General features: G+C 45.1%; 1 protein-coding gene across 1 annotated transcript in view; it reads right to left on the reverse strand.

Annotated features, from left to right (window-relative positions):
• col27a1a (collagen, type XXVII, alpha 1a) overlaps positions 1–12,769 on the reverse strand; it is a 227,375-nt gene that overhangs the window by 72,228 nt on the left and 142,378 nt on the right. The window lies entirely within an intron of this gene.

Consider the following 12,769-nt stretch of genomic DNA (forward strand, 5'->3'; position numbering starts at 1 on the left):
TAGTGTCTGAAAGTGTTTTTTCATTTTACCAATGAGCTCACTATATAGTCCTCTATATAGAATTCCTGAGATAGTGAATAGGGAACAGTGAATGAGTGAGTGATTTCGGACACAATGCTAGTCTTTGAGGAGCAAAGACGGGTCAAGGATCTCCAGTTTGTCAATAAACAGGTGAGAAAATTATCGAAATATTTTAAAACATCTTCCTTAAAAAGACAGGAAGAGATTTGGCTATTTCACCTGGTACAGTGCATAATATCTTTAAACAGCTGAAGGAATCTGGAGGAATTTTGGTGCATGAAGGGGACGGGAGCAAGCCTAACATGCATCACAAATCGTCATTCATCCATAGCTAATATAACTACATGGGCTCAGGATTACTTTGGCAAACCTTTGTCAAGTACTACAATATGGAGTTACAGAAACAAATGCCCATTTAAACCTTACTGTGCGAAAAGGAAGTCCAAAAGCCAGGGTCCAAAATTCCAAAAGCTATGGTCTGTCATGGTATGGGGTTGTGTCAGTGCCCTTGGCAAAAATAACTTACACTTCTATGATGGCAGCATTAATGCAGAAAAGTACATTGAGCTTTTGGATCAATATATTCTGCCTTCAAGACGATATCTTTTCCAGGGATATTTCAACAAGACAGTGCAAAACCACATTCTGCACACACTACAAAGACATGGCTGTGGAAGAAGAGGGTGTCTATCCCTTTTGGCCCCAGTAGAGAATGTGTAGTGAATTTTGAAATGAAAAATATGATAATTACGACCCCATACTGTTGTAGACCTTAAGACCTGTTTGCAGGAAGAATGGGACAAAAGAACACCTGAAACACTTCATCAGTTTGTGTCTTCAGTCTCTAAAAATGTTTAAGTGTTGTGAGAAGGAATGGCAATATTATAAAGTGGTAAATACTTTACTGTCCCAACTTTTTTTAAATGTGTTGCAAGAATCAAAATTGAAATAAATGTTCATTTTGAAACAGTAAAATTCATTAAGTAAAACCCAGCATTAGCATGCAAAAAAGCAGTTTGTTTTATGCATACGAGAGAACAAAATTTCATCAACAGTTGCTTCAATATTGTTTCTAGCTTACTAATGTGCTGCTGCATTGTCCTGAGTGCAATGCAGGTCAAAAATTATTTACAAATCATTGTTTTCAGTTTTAATTTTAATTTCAACACACCAACCAAACTTTTTCTGATTTTTTGGGTTGTATTTGCCCCAATATTATTGACATTTATATAATTTAACAAACAAACACTCTTATCCAGAGAGACTTACATATAATAATAATAATAATAATAATAATAATAATAATAATAATAATAATAATGTTGTTGTTTCTCAAATTATATATACAATACATATACTGTACAATAATATTTAACAGTTATTCCACGAAATCGAGTCAAAAACTCCTTTGTCCCTCACACCATCAGACTGTACAACTCCTCTCTGGGGGGGAGGAGGGGTAACAGGAGGACAGAGGACGGGAAGGAGCAGTAGCCTAGCCTAGCCTAACAATAAGCAATACCGGACAATGTGCAATATCTTTCCTGCTTCCCCCCCCCACACACACACTTACCCTAACCCCACTTCTCCCCCCTTCCTCTCTTCCCCATATCTTCATCTCATCTCATTATCTCTAGCCGCTTTATCCTGTTCTACAGGGTCACAGGCAAGCTGGAGCCTATCCCAGCCGACTACGGGCAAAAGGCGGGATACACCCTGGACAAGTCGCCAGGTCATCACAGGGCTGACACATAGACACAGACAACCATTCACACTCACATTCACACCTACGGTCAATTTAGAATCACCAGTTAACCTAACCTGCATGTCTCTGGACTGTGGGGGAAACCGGAGCACCCGGAGGAAACCCACGCGGACACGGAGAGAACATGCAAACTCTGCACAGAAAGGCCCTTGCTGGCCACGAGACTCGAACCCGGACCTTCTTGCTGTGAGGCAACAGCACTAACCACTACACCACCATGCCGCCCCATATTTGTATATGTAAATACTTAATTTATTTTAATTTATCTAGAAGTTTTTCTCCATTTCTTTTCTCTGTTTATCTGTAATGATGCTGCTGGAATCTTAATTTCCCTGAGGGAACCCTCCCAAAGGGATCAATAAAGTTTTATCTAATCTAATCTAATCTAATCTAATCTAATCTAATCTAATCTAATCTAATCTAATCTAATCTAATCTAATCTAATCTAATCTAATCAGACATGAGCTGATAGCTGATGAGTTACGTAGCACCGAGTTGTCTATAAGCCATGTATGACAAGATCGAGTGGAATAATTGTTTTACTCTATCCACATTCACTGGATTTTGAGAAACGGAGCATTTTTATTTTTTGCAAATTCAATAAAGAAAAACTTGATCCAAAACGTCTGACAAAATCATTTGTAATGATTGAATTTACATTGTAACAAACCGGAATGTAAACAAACTGGTAAAATGACAGTAGCAATTTATAAAAAATGCTATAATAATAATTCTCGAAAAGTAGAGAAGATATTACCATCAAATACTTTTATTCCATATTTTGTTACTTTTGTATTTTTGGGGTTTTGTTTTCAAGTACAGTTTTTATTTCATCCTCGGTTGGTTCAGCAACACGCACTGCCATTTTGTTTTTCTCTACTCACGGTATATGAGCAGATAGCCTATTAGTAGAGTAGCCAATCGGAGCATGCGATCGCTCATATCCAGTGAATGTGGATTGAAGAAAAAAAAGAATATACTGCATCTTAAATTTGCAAACAATGCTGTAAGCATGTGGCTTACACCTTGCAACATCTGAATTCTCTGGGATCATATTCCAGAATCCTGTTTGTTGAGTTTACCTAGGTATTTAAAGCAACATTATGTGAAAATTGGTATTTTTCACTCCTGGGGTCTCCCTGCAGTTGCGGAGTGCAATTCACTTTTATGCCACTGTCATAAATACAGCTTCCCTCATGGACAGCTGTACACGTGCATTTATTGACAAGCTGAAGGACACGGCACCAGCAGTAGCCAAAGAACCATGATGACTGATAAGGTCAAGTAAAATTACCTTATTTTCACAAATATGACTGCGTAGTTTTATTTATTGTTAGATGAACACTAATATAACAAAAAGAATAACAAAAAAGAATGACATACTAGCCTGAGACAGGACTGATGTTAGGTGACGTTTGCCAACCGAAAAAGTACAAATCTCCATGAGACAGGGATAAAACATAAGGTTACACACTACTGTGGTAGCGGGGGCATGGCCAAGCAGCAGTCTGTGAATGGAGGGCGGGGTCGGGGAAGGTAAGTGGCTAAGTCATTCCACCTGCTGTCAATTAATGTGTGTGTGTGCGCATGTTTGTTACAGGGATGGAGCATAAAAGGAGAGAGAGAGCAGGAAAGGGAGCTCTCTCCCTGACCACAATGCATGTGTGAGTGAGTGAGTGAGTGAGTGAGTGAGTGAGTGAGTGAGTGAAAGAAAGCAAGCAAGCAAACAAGCCAAAATAAAAATGTTTGTGTAAACATCAACTCTTGCCTGCTGTGCTCCACCCACATCAGGAAGTGCTACAGTGGTGCCGAAACCCGGGAGCACAGAAGAAAACCACCCCATGGAGTCCTTGCCATTCGAAGAACTCATCCTTGCCCTCACTACCACCCAGCAGAACCAGCATCAAGCGCTGATCACCCTCCGAAAGGAGCAGGAGCAACGCTTTGAAGCCTTGATGCTGGCCCAGCAGGAAGATCGCCAGGCGTTCTGGCACCTGCTCACGTCAGCAGGGGCATCGACCACCGCTGCCGCCACCCTCACGAAGATGGGACCACAGGACAATCCAGAAGCATTCCTCGCTCTCTTCGAGCAAGCAGCCGAGGCGTGGGGATGGCCGCTGGAGCAGCGCGTGGCACGCCTCCTCCCGCTCCTGACTGGCACAGCAGCTCCCTGCTGACAGCCGGCTGGTCTACGCAGACCTAAGGAAAGCCATCCTGCAGCAGCTCGGCTGCTCCCCGGAGCAACATCGCCAGCACTTCCGGGCGCTGGCATTGGAGGAGGTTGGCCGACTGTTTGCATTCAGCCAGCAACTCCGGGACACCTGCCGGCGGTAGCTGAGAGCGGAAGACCACGACGCTGACGAGATCATCGATCTGGTGGCACTGGAGCAGTTTGTCTCTCGATTTCCGGAAGGAACGGCGGAATGGGTCCAGTGTCATCACCCGGCGTCGCTGGAGCGAGCCATCAAGCTGGCGGAGGACCATCTGGAGGTAGCTCCAACGGCAGGCAGACGAGGCATCTCCCCTCGCTTCTCTTCTCTCTTTTCTCCCCCTGTCTCTCGTCCCCCTCTCCACCCCTTCCCCTGCCATGGAGGTGGCGGCTGGCTCCTCCCCAGCCGGTCCATCGCACCCGTGGTGTCCTCCCCTCTCCTGTGTCTGTGTTGTCTCCCCCTCAGGTGAGTGACACCCATAACACCAATTAAGAGGGAAAGCCTGGGCCGGTGTGCTGGCGCGGCGGGTAATCGGAGCATCTCCAGGGTCAGAGCTCCACAAGGGAGGTGGGTGCTGTAATCTGGATCCCCGATGCACCAGAAACCACCCCTGATCGGGCCGGAACGTATCACATACCGGTGAGTATTCAAGGGGCTACATATCATGCTTTGATGGATTCCGGTTGTAATCAGACCTCAATTCACCAACGCCTGGTGCAAGGTGAGGCATTGGGGGGAGCATAAGCAGTGAAAGTGTTGTGTGTGCACGGGGATGTTCACCATTACCCTCTAGTGTCTGTCCAAATTATATTCCGGGGCCAAATGCATAGAATAAAGGCAGCAGTTAGTCCCCGTCTCACCCACTTGTTGATTTTGGGTACTGATTCAATTCAAGTTTATTTGTATAGCGCTTTTAACAATAAACATTGTCAAAAAGCAGCTTTACAGAATTTGAACGACTTAAAACATGAGCTAATTTTATCCCTAATCTATCCCCAGTGAGCAAGCCTGTGGCGACGGTGGCAAGGAAAAACTCCCTCAGACGACATGAGGAAGAAACCTCGAGAGGAACCAGACTCAAAAGGGAACCCATCCTCATTTGGGCAACAACAGACAGCCTGACTATAATATTAACAGTTTTAACAGGTATAACCCTCAACTGTCCTCATGGGGCCGTCCTTCACAGGAGCGGTGCGATAAAACTCCGACCAGACACAGGGCACCAGGATGGATCAAGCAGGTCCGAGGGGCAGAAGAGGCCAGCATCTCAATCCCAGGATCAACATGTAACTCAGAGGGACAGATTGGGGGGGGAGAGAGAGAGAGAAAGAAAACACAGGTTGTTAGGTATGCCCTAAAAATGACAAGTATTAAATCTGTGTGGTAGGCTCGCAGAGACGAGAGTCTTTACATCAGGCATAACACATAACAATGGCATGTTAATATGGTAAAAAATATATCATGACTCTGCTCTGGCTGGATGCTTGATTGGGTGATGGGAGCACACTCCTCAGCAATGATGAGATGCAGATGGGACCCTTAGGGCTGGCCAAGACAATTCAGTTACATTTCACCGGGTCTGGGACATGCGACAGAATGTCTGACGGCCGATTCCCTGCAGGCTACGATAGCCAGTCGAGGTCTCCACCCTCTCCACCAAAAGATTTCCTGTTGACTCTATGTAACTCAGAGGGACAGATTTGGGGTGGGGGGAGGGAAAGAAAACGCAGGTTGTTAGGTATGCCCAATGTCACCTGAATAAGTAGGAGCAGTATACATATTGCACCGAGTACAAGCAGGGACTCCGGCAACTAACTATGACAGCATAACTAAAAGGAGAGAGCTAGAAGGTAACACAGGCATGAGGGAGCCCCGGGACATAAAGCAGCCAGCCACTACACCGTCAACAAACTCGAGTGAGCAAGAGAGTGGGGACTGACAGCATCCATACATCCCAGTTTACCAAAACACTCTATGTCTGAGGACCCTCCAGATCTACTCCTTTACCTCATAAACACCATTAACAAAAGGCTTGACTAAACAGATATGTTTTCAGCCTAGACTTAAATGCTGAGATTGTGTCTGATTCCCGAACATTACTTGGAAGGCTGTTCCATAACTGTGGGGCTTTGTAAGAAAAGGCTCTGCCCCCTGATGTAGCCTTCACTATACGAGGTACCAGCAGATAGCCTGCACCTTTTGATCTAAGTAGGCGTGGCGAGTCATAGAGGAGCATAAGTTCACTCAGATACTGTGGTGCGAGACCATTTAGTGCTTTAAAGGTCAATAGTAGTATTTTATAATCAATACGAAATTTGATTGGGAGCCAATGCAGTGTGGATAAGACAGGCATGATGTGGTCATATTTTCTAGTTCTAGTACGGACTCTTGCTGCTGCATTTTGAACTAACTGGAGCTTGTTTATGCACTTATTGGAACATCCAGACAGTAAGGCATTACAATAATCCAACCTGGAGGTAACGAAAGCATGGACTAGTTTTTCTGCATCATGCAATGACATTAAATTTCTTATCTTTGCAATATTTCTGAGATGAAAGAAAGCTATCCGGGTGATGTTATCAATGTGAGTTTCGAATGAAAGACTGGGGTCAATAATCACTCCGAGGTCTTTTACTGCTGCACGTGAAGAAACAGAAAGGCCATCCAGAGTCACTGTGTAATCAGAAAACTTACTTCTAGCTGTATGTGGTCCTAGCACAAGTACTTCAGTCTTGTCAGAGTTAAGCAGAAGGAAATTAATAAGCATCCAGTGTCTAATGTCCTTAACACATTCCTCAATTCTATTAAGCTGGTGTCTCTCATCAGGTTTTGCAGAGACATACAACTGTGTGTCATCATAACAGTGGAAACTAATACAATGTTTACGAATAATATCGCCCAGAGGTAACATATATAGAGAAAAAAGCAGTGGACCCAAGACAGAACCTTGTGTAACACCAAACTTTACCTTGGTACGTCTAGAAATATCACCATTTATATCAACATACTGATAATGATCAGTTAGATAAGACCTGAGCCAGGAGAGGGCCATTCCCTTAACTCCCACAACATTTTCTAGTCTATCCAGAAGAATGGAATGATCAATGGTATCAAATGCTGCACTAAGGTCAAGCAACACAAGTAGCGAGACACAGCCCTGATCAGACGCCAACAGTAGGTTGTTTACTACTTTAACCAGTGCTGTCTCTGTGCTATGATGAGGTCTAAATCCTGACTGATACATTTCATGGATGTTATTCCTATGTAAATATGAGCATAACTGCTGTGCCACAGCTTTTTCAAGGATCTTGGAGATAAAGGGGAGGTTTGATATTGGCCGATAATTGGACAGCTGACAGGGATCAAGGTCAGGTTTTTTAATCAGGGGTTTGATAACTGCTAGTTTAAAGGATTTGGGTACATAGCCAATCATAAGAGAAGAATTTATTATTTTCTGATTGGCTGGGATTTAAAAACCTAATGGAATTTTTAACATGCAGTGGGTCCTGCACTAGTAGGTCATGGGAAGATCCTGGTGTGGCGTTGACTGGAGAAGCTGTCACAGAGCCGTCTACGTCAACACTGCGTCAGAGTGAGGAGCAGCCCGCTCCTCCTCCCTCTCTCGGGGAGATTTCCCGTTAGAGCAGTTGTGAGACGAGACTGCGGCATGTGTTTGACCAAGTGAGAGTAATCAATGGTCAAACTCTTCAGCCAAGTGCAGCACCGACCTTCCCCTATTTTGCCATTATTAAAGATAGATTGTACCGAGTGACGCAGGACACTCAAACTAAGGAACAAATAACCCAGCTGTTAATCCCAAAGAGCTGTAGGGAACTCGTATTCCATGCGGCTCACTTTAATCCCATAGCTGGACACTTGGGGCAAGATAAAACACTAGCCCGAATAATGGCCCGGTTCTATTGGCCAGGGATTCATGGGGATGTCCGTCGTTGGTGTGCAGCATGCCATGAATGCCAATTAGTAAATCCCGCGGCCACTCTAAAAGCGCCTTTTTTGCCCTCTTCTTTCTAATCGAGACCCTGTTTGAAAGAATTGGGATGGATCTCGCTGGGCCATTAGATCAGTCAGCATGGGGATATCGCTTTATTTTAGTTCTAGTGTACTATGCAACGTGATATCCGGAAGCAGTGCCTCTCCGCAATATCTCAGCATGCAGTATTGTGGAAGCGCTCTTCCGCTTTATCTCCCGGGTTGGGATTCTGAAAGAAATCCTGACAGACCAAGGCACTTAATTTATGTCACGCACACTGCGCAAGCTGTATGGGTTACTGGGGATTAAGTCTATCCGCACCAGTCTCTATCACCCACAAATGGATGGCTTAGTAGAGTGATTTAACCAAACAGTCAAAAACAATCCGTAAATTCGTAAGTGAAGATGCATGTAATTTGGATAAGTGGCTCGAGCCCCTGTTATTCGCAGTACGAGAGGTCCCGCAAGCCTCCACGGGGTTTTCTCCCTTTGAATTATTATATGGGCGTAAGCTGCATGGCATTCTGGATGTGCTACAGGAAAATTGGGAGGAGGGACCTTCACCGAGTAAAAATGAAATCCAGTACATTCTTGACCTGCATGCAAAACTCCACGCCCTCATGCACCTAACCCAGGAGAATTTACGGCAGGCACAAGAACGTCAAAGCCGACTGTATGACAGGGGCACACGCCTTAGAGAGTTCACGCCGGGAGACAAAGTGCTCGTATTATTGCCCACGTTGAGTTCTAAATTAGTCGCCAAGTGGCAAGGGCCCTTTGAGGTCACACGGCAAGTCGGGGACATTGACTGTGAGGTGAAGCGAATGGGTAGGGGCAGGGCACCTGGACCTTTTAAAATGCTGGAATGAGGGGGCCCCCGTGGCGGTGGCTTCGGTAGTCCCAGAGAAGGCGGAGCTGGGGCCAGAGGTAAAAAAAGATAACATCTTGGACCAATCTGGTCCCTTGTGGAGACCACCTCTCACCAGCCCAGCTCACGGAGGTAGCCAAGTTGCAGAAGGAATTTTCTGACGTGTTCTCACCCCTTCTTGGTCATACCCACCTCATAAAACACCACATCAAAACGACCCCAGGGGTGGTAGTGCGTATCCGGCCTTACCGATTGCCCGAACAAAAGAAAAAGGTGGTTCCGGAAGAACTCAAGGCCATGCTCGAAATGGGCATAGTTGAGTAGTCCCACAGTGACCGAAGCAGCCCAGTGGTCCTGGTTCCCAAGACCGAAAGGTCGGTCCGGTTCTGTGTGGACTATAGAAAGGTCAACGCGGTGTCTAAATTTGACGCATACCCAATGCCTCTCATTAATGAGTTGCTTGATCAGTTAGGTGCTGCTCACTTTTATTCGACACTGGATCTAACAAAGGGATATTGGCAGATCCCCTTGATTCCTCTATCCTGAGAGAAAACAGCCTTTTCCACACGGTTTGGATTACACCAATTTGTCATGCTCCCTTTTGGGTTGTTTGGGGCGCCCGGTACATTCCAGCAGTTTATGGACAGGGTCCTCCGCCCTCACGCTGCCTACACGGCCACCTATCTGGACGTCGTAATTTATAGTAATGATTGGCCGCGGCACTTGGAACACCTTAGGGCCGTTCAAAAGTCGCTGAGGTGAGCGGGCCTCACAGCTAACCCAAAAAAGTGTGTGACTGGGCGGGTGGAAGTATGGTATCTGGGGTTCCACTTGGGCCATGAGCAGGTGCGTCCCCAAATTAACAAGACCGCAGCAATTGCCACCTGCCCGAGGCCCAAGACCAAAAAGGAGGTGAGATGGTTCTTGGGGCTGGCTGGCTATTATTGTAGGTTTCTACCTAATTATTTGGACATCACCAGCCTGCTAACCAATCTCACTAAAAGGAGGCTCCAGATCCGGTCCAGTGGATGGAGCAGTGCCAACAGGCCTTCTCTGAGGTAAAAGCTGCACTGTGTGAGGGGCCACTTTTACATTCCCCTGACTTCTCTCTCTCTTTTATTTTGCAGACTGATGCATTGGACAGAGGGCTGGGGGCCGTTTTGTCCCAGGAGGTGGAGGGTGAGGAGCACCCCATGCTGTACATCAGCCGGAAACTCTCGATGCGTGAAAGCAGGTACAGCACAATCGAGAAGGAGTGTCTCACCATCAAGTGGGTGGTCCTCACCCTTCGATACTACCTGCTGGGGTGCCCTTTCACTCTCTGTTCGGACCACGCGCCCCTCCAGTGGCTCCACTGCATGAAGGATGCCAATGCGTGGATCACCTGTTGGTATCTTGCCCTCGAGCCATTTAATTTTGAGGTGATCCACAGGCCGGGTGCACAGATGGCGGTGGCGGACTTCCTGTCCCATTGGGGAGGGAGTCAGCTTCAGGCCGGACGGCTCCCTGGCCTGAGTCAGCCGGAGGGGGTATGTGGCAGCAGGGGCGTGGCCAAGCAGCAGTCTGTGAATGGAGGGTGGGGTCGGGGAAAGTAAGTGGCTAAGTCATTCCACCTGCTGTCAATTAATGTGTGTGTGTGTGTGTGTGTGTGTGTGTGTGTGTTTGTTACAAGGATGGAGCATTAAAGGAGAGAGAGAGCAGAGAAAGGGAGCTCTCTCTCCGACCACAATGCATGTGTGAGTGAGTGAATGAAAGAGTGAATGAAAGAAAGCTGAAAAGCCAAAATAAAAGTGTTTGTGTAAACATCAAGTCTCGCCTGCCATGCTTCTGTGCTCCACCCACATCAGGAAGTGCTACAACTACGTCACAATCTTTCGTTTAAAAAAGCATTGGCATGGATGTACATTATGCTGTCAGATTATCATTGTTTTCCTGTTAGCTGTGAGACAGATCATTACTTGTGTCTTGAAGTAAACATGCCTGCTGAGACATTTTTTGCTGTGTGGCTGTCAAAATATTGCACACAACTCAAAATAATAGCATGACAAGCTAACATAACCAGAACCATCGACAAGAACACAGACATATCTAATACTAGGGGATGCTAATGGACAAAGAACAGCTAGTCAACTAAATTAAACTTACAAACTTGGGTGGCAAGCTGCCAACAAACCTAGACAGCAACCAACACAAGAGTACTTATTACCAGTAGAGATGTCTGAGCGTTATCTAGCAAGTGCCGTAATGCGTTTCACACTTCTCGTGGTGTCATAAAGCATTCCATAGTTCTTGCATGAGGTCTCCAGGACACCCCACCCAAGTTACAGAGTGCCAGGCTTGTAGTACTCGAGTCCAGGACTCAGACTCGAGTCTGACTCGTGCCCTAATTTTAAGGACTCGTGACTTGACTTGGACTTGAGCACTGATGACTCAGACTCATACATTAACTGCATTCGGACTTGTAAATTGCAGATGAGGACTTGGATTTTTTTCTTTATTTTTTGTAACATGCCATAATAATTTGGCATAAGACATTTATATCTGCATTAATTTTTATACTAATTTTGTGCAAGAGAATGCACATTCAGCTGTTCATATGCCATGTTCAGGAAAAAAACTAACATTAATGGCGCTAAAATGCCTGTAGAGAATGCCACTAGGATTGTCCACTTTGCTTATACAGACTTCTCATGCAGTGGGAAAAAATGCACTGCTATGTGTTCCATATGTAGAAGAACTATCGAGGAGACGACGGGGACAACCTCAAACTTCAATCGCCATTTGGCAAGACTCCACCCAGAGAAGTAAGTGGCATGCTATGTTCCTTGCTCTGTTGATAGCGGGGCTTGTTGACCGATGAACTAGCTAATGTTAACCCTCTCTCATGTTATTTTCCCTGTTGATAGCGGGGCTCGCTGAGCAATGAACAAGCTTTTTACCTGTAGCCTATTAACTAAAATGGGGCAGTCAAGCAGTAATGTTAATCCAACACAATAGCAGAGACGGTTTCACATAAAGGCAGCAACAGCCACCGTCAAATGGTGCGGTTGGAGTCTTGTTCTCAGACTCCACTCGGATCAATCGTGGACTTGACTCGAAATTTTCTTTAATGACTTGGACTTGAACACTGGGGGACTCAAGACTGGACTCGGAGTCGAGGTTTAGTGACTCAACTACAACACTGCATAGTGCTATGACTGGAAAACCGGGTGCGGAGACGAGATAGAAGATAAGCCATTCTCCCTATTATAAGTCAGTGTACCATCAAAATGACTTTGTAGCTGATATTTTAAAGTAAAATTCCTACATGATACTACTTTAACACAATGTTCCCATAACTGTTAAACTTTCCATGCTATCTGTGCTGGTGGATCTGATTGACAGGATACAGCATGAGAGACTGGCAAAGCCCACATCAGATTCACTGGATTGCCTCAAGGTTGTGTCTTTTTACGTACAGTATACTTTACTCTATGTTTGCCAGTGACTGCACTTTGAAAGAGCCTACGTTTTCTGATGACATGCCAGTCATTGGCCATATATGGAATTAAGATGCAGGCATACAAGCAAATGTGGATCAGAGATCAACAAATATGTACACACCTTTGATTGTTGTCCTCTCTTTCTCTTTTTTTCTCTCCCCCCCCTCTTATTAAGTGTGCATGTCTGCTAATTTTTATTGTCTCTGGTCTGTATATGTATTTATATAAGTGTGTATATCTGCTAATTTCTTTTGTCTCTGGTCTGTATATGTTTGCTTATTCCCTGTGTCTCTGTTCTTTTAGTTTCTGCTTTATTACTACCTTTCCATTGCTTTTATATACTCTTACTACTTGTTCTTATTACTACTCTGTTTGTGTTTAACATACATCTAACCTGCCTATGTTGGACAACAGATGGAAATTAGCACTTGT

This window comes from Neoarius graeffei, chromosome 12 (genome assembly GCF_027579695.1).
Source record: "Neoarius graeffei isolate fNeoGra1 chromosome 12, fNeoGra1.pri, whole genome shotgun sequence".
Classification (NCBI taxonomy): domain Eukaryota; kingdom Metazoa; phylum Chordata; class Actinopteri; order Siluriformes; family Ariidae; genus Neoarius; species Neoarius graeffei.